The sequence below is a fragment of the Nuphar pumila genome, chromosome 8 (genome assembly GCF_984573655.1).
Source record: "Nuphar pumila chromosome 8, dmNupPumi1.hap1.1, whole genome shotgun sequence".
NCBI classification, from domain to species: Eukaryota; Viridiplantae; Streptophyta; class Magnoliopsida; order Nymphaeales; family Nymphaeaceae; genus Nuphar; species Nuphar pumila.
This window is the reverse complement of record NC_143256.1, coordinates 20170408-20177548: the sequence shown is the minus strand read 5'-3', so window position 1 is coordinate 20177548 and position 7141 is coordinate 20170408. Positions and strand designations below refer to the sequence as shown.

Here is a 7141-nt window from a genome sequence, read left to right as displayed (position 1 = left end):
TGTGAAATTGATGTAGCTTGAAATCACCTAAACTTAGGTTCTTGAGGGAGTGGTGTCGTATGGACTGGGAGTCGACTGAATGAAAAGGAAACTCATAGCATCATGTGCCAAAAAAAAAAAATTCCATTCATTGCTGCAAGTGAGTCAATATAAACCAAGCGATCACCACTTTAGTAGAGTCACTATCTGCTGAAGCAGGCACAAACGTAATCTACTTGGAAGCTCATAAACTATTTCATGTAAAGTCTTAAGGGCATAAGCAGCTGGATAGTTTGAATATGAAGCCACACATGTCATAATGGAGTATCCTAAGCTGACCAGAAGACATCCAATCAATATCAGATAAAGCCACTTCCACATACCCTTTCTCCTATTGATATAGATCCTACTAGATGCAATGGCTGCTAAAAGTGCTTCAGATAACTATTGTAAAAAAAATTATTTCGATCCAAAGCACTGGAACTTTTCAAACTTACAGTAGTCATTTAGTAGTAGATTAACGTAAAGCACTGGGAGAGACAGGAGAGACATACAATAACCCACATAAAGTAAATATACCTAACATGATGCCTTAAAGAGTGACAGAGGAAAAGAAAAAGGTAACATAACAAAAGAAACGTTGTGAAAAACTAATAATCAAGCTATTGTGCAACGTAAATGGAACAATAATCTTATGCTAATGCTCGTGAGAACATGAAACACATGACATGAATTCAGCATAATATATGTTGATGGGAACGAAAATAGGCAAATCAATAACATGAATCAGTGAAACAAAATGGGGTGTTAGGAAAAAAATATGAAGCAACACAATGTTTACAGAGAAAAAATCCTTGAATAAAACTGAGCGTGAAACAGGAGTATGCTTACCTTGTTTCACAGGCAATAAGTAAAAAAAGGCATGATTGAATATGAGATACCCTGATCCATCAATATTTCAATTCCCATGGTATCACATTAACACGACTATATGAATGTAAGAATATACTAAGTTAAACTTACTCAGGAAACAACCACTAACATTATGATATGTTCCTAAAAGAAAAAAATGATACACCTCAAATTGAAAATGCAATGACTGGAGAACAGAACATGCGTGAGTTGGGGGAATGGACACATGATTTCAAACAAGGAAGATTGAGTGCATAAAAAAAAGAGATTCTATATACTACAGAATCGGATATCATCGATGTTATACTAAGACACCCCACCCTGACTGTGGTTTTAGCAGAGTGTATTGCAGTGACTTTTTTTTTTTAATTTGTGAAACTTGATGCTTTGAATATGGACACCAATGAATGACGATCATGGGATGAAATATGGGAGTAATCTGATTCAACAATAACATGGTCGAATTATGAACTGCAACACCAATGAATGACGATCATGATTGGGTGGCTCCATGAGGGTTACACTCCTTTAGGCTATTAGATGGACTAAATTATTTTATTTACTTTATTAATTTAGAAGTCTCACAATGAAAATCAAAATTCTGCAAAAAAAATATGAACTCTTAAACTATCAGAGATAAAGTTTGGTTTACAAATTCTAGAAAACTCTTATGATAGATTTTTTCTATAAGCAAGATTCTATCAAGTTTTGTTAAAACAAAAAAAATAGTCTCTGGTCCGTGAATTTCTACGGGCAAAAACAATTATTTTTCTGAGAATCTAACCAAGTCTATTGAAAGTGCGCAGAATTAAAAGACCATTGTTAATGAGTTGGGTGATGTCGGCAAAAGTGGTAAATAAAATTGTTGAAGCGTGCTGGTGGAAAAGAAAGACCATTGAAAATTTTACTTACTGACAATCTGCATAGAGTTTTTAGAGGTGGTATCAAAACACAAATTTTCTTTACACAACCGTTTTTGTAAAAAAAAATCACCACTGGCCGTTGCCATCATCACTGTCATTCATTGTACAAATAGTGGGGCCCACCAGGCCTCATGTCTTTGGTGTAGGCAGCTGTTTTTGCCAGGTGGGCCCCGTCCGGCTGCTTAAATTCAGTGGTACGCTGCTCTCATGTAACCTATTAAAGGAAGTGCCTGCCTTCTTGTCTTATTGGCATAATCAAGGCAAAATTAGCTCATCTTCATCCATCCCAAATGAGTTCTCGCAGGGGCCTTACCAACCATATGTCAGACGACGAGGTGTGCGAGCTCACCATGCAGTTGGTGTGCTCTTCCGTCCTGCCCATGACCCTCAAGGCTGCTATAGAGTTGGAGCTCTTTGAGGTCATGGCCAAGGCGGGGGAGGGAGCCCAGCTCACCACAGTCGAGATAGCCGCGCAGCTGCCCACTAAGAACCCAGATGCACCCACCATGCTGGATCGCATCCTCCAGTTCTTAGCCGGACACTCAATTCTCACCTGCTCCTCCTCGACCACTTCATAAGGCAAAGTCCAAAGGTTCTCTCTCTTTAAATATATATATATATATATATATATATATATATATATATATATATATATATATATATATATATATATATATATATATATATATATATATATATATATTAGGTCCCATTTCTCGTTCTGCCATGTTTTGCTCCATAGGTTTTATGATAGATCTGAACTGTTACATGTGTTTACCAATTTTGATTTAGTGGAAATCGATTATTGGATCATGTTTTTTCGATAAAAAAACATATCTTTTTGAGCTAGAAAAAATTGATACCTTCGTGGCCATTGATTTTAGATCATCAAATAAACCTGTATAAAAGTCAGATTTTGACGATCCAAAAGTCTGTTCCCACTAAACAAAACCTACAGATCACATCTACGGTGTTAGAAGTGAGAAAAAATACTTAAAATTATGATTTTTGAAGGGGCCTTAAGAGACCTAACGAAAAATGGAGACTAAGAAACGCATATGTATATATAGCAGTTGCATCCAAGGCATCAGGTTGGGTTGTGAAAAAACTAACCCATTCAATGCCCCAACAATGTGGACCTTTACTTATGTGTTATCCGATGGAATGAATAGGCGATACGGTCTGGGTCCTCTATGCAAATTCTTGCTCCGAGACCAGGATGGTGTATCTCTCAGCCCTCTGCTCCTAATTCTCCAGGACAAGGTGTACATGGAGAGTTGGTATTACCTTAAGGATGCAGTGCTGGAGGGTGGCATCCCATTCAACAAAGCCTATGGCATGGGCTGCTTTGAGTACCATCGCACGGATCCACGGTTCAATGAGATATTCAACAAGAGTATGCACCATCACACAACCATGATCATGAAGAAGATCCTAGAAAACTACACTGGGTTCCAGGGTCTCCAATCCATGGTGGACGTTGGGGGAGGGACATGAGCCAACTTGAGCCTCATTACAGCCAAGTACCCACAAATCAAGGCCATCAATTTCGACATGCCGCATGTCATCCATGACGCGCAGCAGTTCCCTGGTAAGTTTGGATTCAATAAATGTGTGGACTCTGGCATTCTCTTTCTTGAGAAGTTGCATTCTTGCAACATTGACAAAAATGCCTTTAAATTTAGAAGGTGTTTGCTTTGGTCGCAGGTGGTGATGAACAATCACAGCTGAGAAAGTAGTTGTGATTGTTGGTGTCAAGCTCAATCTTGTGACCAACTTTCACAAGACTCGAGGCAAAAACAATCACAAATTATAGTTTTCTCATATTTCACCAATCTTGAGAAAGTGTTGTGATTGTAATTCAAAAATCACAGGGCATTGCAAACATGCCCTAAAAATAATAATTGATATAAAGACATTAGGAAATTTGCACCAACACCACGAGTGTCAACATTGTAAGTTTCGATGGAATAAAAAATCTTGTGGTAAACTAACAGGGGGCTCCGAATGTCTGGTAGGAGAAGCTAGTGTACGTCACCCTGTGTTGGGACAATGCAGGTTCAAAACCCAATGGTACAGTTCTTTAACTGGTAGGGGTCTGCCTAACCCCAGCTTGCCTTTAAAAAAAAAAATTTGTTTTGATAAAGTAATTTTTTTTTCTTATCAGTGCATATAAGTTTATAAAAAGTTTCAAAAAAACATCACAATTTTGCTGGGTTATCATAAAATTCTTTTTAAATTATTAAATAAAATATCAATATTTTCAAAATATATATCGCTGAAATTTGGTCACGTGTGTGTGTACTCCTTTTCCCCATATCTCGACTGAGAAAGCTGGGGAAAGATAGAGCTGGTATTCCAATAGTACGAGCTTGGGGTGGACATCCAGCTCAAATGGATCGATCAAGTTGTGGATGCGGTAAAGGCCCCTCTCAACATCTTATTAGGTGCAGTTCAGCTTTGCTAAAAGATCCAAAGTCATTAGGTTATATGTGCAAGATCTCTGCTTACACCAACACCTGAACCAAATGCAACCCATTTGCAGTAGGAATGTCAAAACTACCATCTCTTTTAAGCTGATTGATCCATTTCTGTTCCTAAAATGCAAAACCTTTCCGAGTCGTAGTCCAGTGTTGGGGGTTCATCCACCTTTTGGTAAGGAGGCAGCCCCGCCCCTCTTAATAGGAGGGCAGCTACTATAAGGTGTTCTGCCCCGAGCACTAGATCTGCTCCCAACCTTGCCTCTCTTTTCCCTCACTTTGGTAATCTGCGCTGATTAAAATATTGGTATATCAGCTACACCTCTATGATGATTATCAAGATGCTTTTGTGCTCTTGTTGTAGGAATTGAACATGTTGGAGGCGATATGTTTTCCGGTGTACCAAGCGGAGAAGCCATCTTCATGAAGGTTTGTTTCTTATAAATCTATCATTGGGTATTTCCACGATCAGGAAACTTTCAAGTTAGTATATGGCGCTGGCTGCAAATTAAAATGATCCCACCAGAAACTCTGATAACTTTGGAAATTTCTATTTCGAAAACCAAAAAAGGAATCTTCCAATGGTTTCCTACTGTAATTTTCTTAAGAAATTCTTCTCCCGTTTGGGATGGCCACTGTCATAAATCTCGTTCTCAGCAAAATCTTTGTGAGGTAAAACCTCACAATATTTTTGAAAAATCTGGCTTTCTCAAGAAAATCTTGGCACATATAAAATATACAAATGTATATTTGTCTATACAAATATATATATATATAGCATACAAATGTATAAAATATATTTAAGTATAACTATAAATATGCACTGCAAATCTCAAGTAGAAGTGCACATTGGGTGAGCCAGCATGGACACGGGCTTCATAAGCTTGGCTTGTCCAAAATACAAAAGGGTTTCCCACTATGATAATTTGATGTTTGTTTCAAAATAATTATATTGGGATTGCCAGCTCAACACTTTCTTTTAAAGTTGCATGAAACAAGCCTAGTACTATGAGATCAATGGGGCCTCCAGGCTTAATCAAACCGGGCTTGTTTACAGTGACAAGCCTGGGCTTGATGCACCGGTTCAGCTCACTTGTTCTATCGAAATGAGCACTAGCCAGACATGCCCAAGTTGAGCTCGGGCTTACAAGGCCTGATGTGCATCCCTAATTTCAAGTATGTTAACCAACAAATAAGCTCTGGAGTCTCAATCATGCAGTGGATTCTTCATGCCTGGGGGGATGATCGTTGCTTGAAACTGTTGGAGAACTGCTGGAATGCTCTGCCAGAGAACGGCAAGGTGATTGTCATAGAGATGATTGTGCCGGAGATGGTAGGCAATAGTTTCACTACATCAAACGTATTTGAGCTTGACCTGTTAATGATGACCGTGACTTCTGGTGGGAAGGAGAGGACAGAGAAGGAGTTTGAGGCTTTGGCAAAGGCTGCTAGGTTCGTCGGTATCAAATCCATATGTCGTGCTTTCAATTTCTGGGTCATTGAATTCTACAAGAAAAACAAACATAGTTAATGTCAAATGAGTTATTTAAGCACCAAGGTTTTCCCTTCCAGTAAGTGATATAATGCAAAACTCTCTCCTTTAATAAGAGGACCTTGGTAATGGAACACAAGCGAGGATACAAAGGAGACAGGAAATAAAGATCAAATTGTGATAAATGTCTTTGGAGCTTATCAAGTCTTTCAAGCATGTTGTAGCAATGTATGTGCAATAATTAGTTTCAGTGTATGTGCAATAATCAGTTTGCAGCCTAATCATTCTGCCACTGTACTTGGAATAATATTAGCAATAAATCCTTGGCACACGGTTGCATGCTCATAGATGCCTTATAAAAAATAGAAAATGATTGTAATATACGCTAAATGTCCTACAATTTTCTAATATAGAGTGAGTGGTAGCCGCCTACCACTTCCTTGGTGAGATGTTGGTGGACTCTCACACGCTAAAAGACAAAAGGCCTTTACCAGCCTGTTAAAGGTTTTTTTAACCTTTAACGGTCCTTTTGCAAATACCAGGCACAAGGCCCTTTTACCTAACATGTCCTGACATTCGCAAATACAGTGGACATAAGCATGAGAAAATATGGACATTCACAAATGTGAGAGTATTTAGTTAAAAAGGTGTGCACATTTTAGGGACCTTTCGCAACACATGGTTGTGAATGTCCCAAAAATGTGTGAGCCTCCTTTTAATAAAATCGCACTAGGGGCACAAGCAAGAGGTTATTCACAAATGTGTACAAGGAAATTTATATATTTATGAGAAAATTTGCATATTTTAGAGAAAAGACACATATTTGGATATTTGAGAGGAAGTTCTCATGTCTGAAAGAAATTTGCTTGTGTGAAAGTTTAAAAGATCTTTTTACCGTAAAGTTTATGAATTGGACATCAAGTGGATTTGAATAATGCATTATTTTTGTCATACAATACGATTATTTTTTGTATAAAAAACTAGCTCAAAACTAACATGCCCAAGTACCGCACAGCCATAAAGTATAGGGGAACTAATATATATATATATATATACATATATATATATATAGAGAGAGAGAGAGAAATGGGTAGGTGCCTAGCACTTTTTGTGCCTATCGAATTTGGATAGGGTTTTTGTTGTTTTTAAAAAATCTGACCCTATGGATGTGTTATGCATGATAGATTTGCTAGAAAATCGCACTTGGATCATGTTTTTTTAAGAAAAAATGACTTTTTAAGCATTGAATATTTTTTAAAATTATAGACCATTGACTCTTGAATCTTACAACAACCTAACTTGGTGTTGGAATCAGACGATCCAAAAGTCAATTCTCACAAAATCAATCATGTGGA

At 37.8% G+C, this 7141-nt stretch overlaps 1 pseudogene; it reads left to right on the top strand.

Annotated features, from left to right (window-relative positions):
- The first annotated feature begins 2104 nt into the window (after positions 1–2104).
- LOC149829733 (caffeic acid 3-O-methyltransferase-like) lies at positions 2105–5825 on the top strand (annotated as a pseudogene).
- Positions 5826–7141: the final 1316 nt, after the last annotated feature.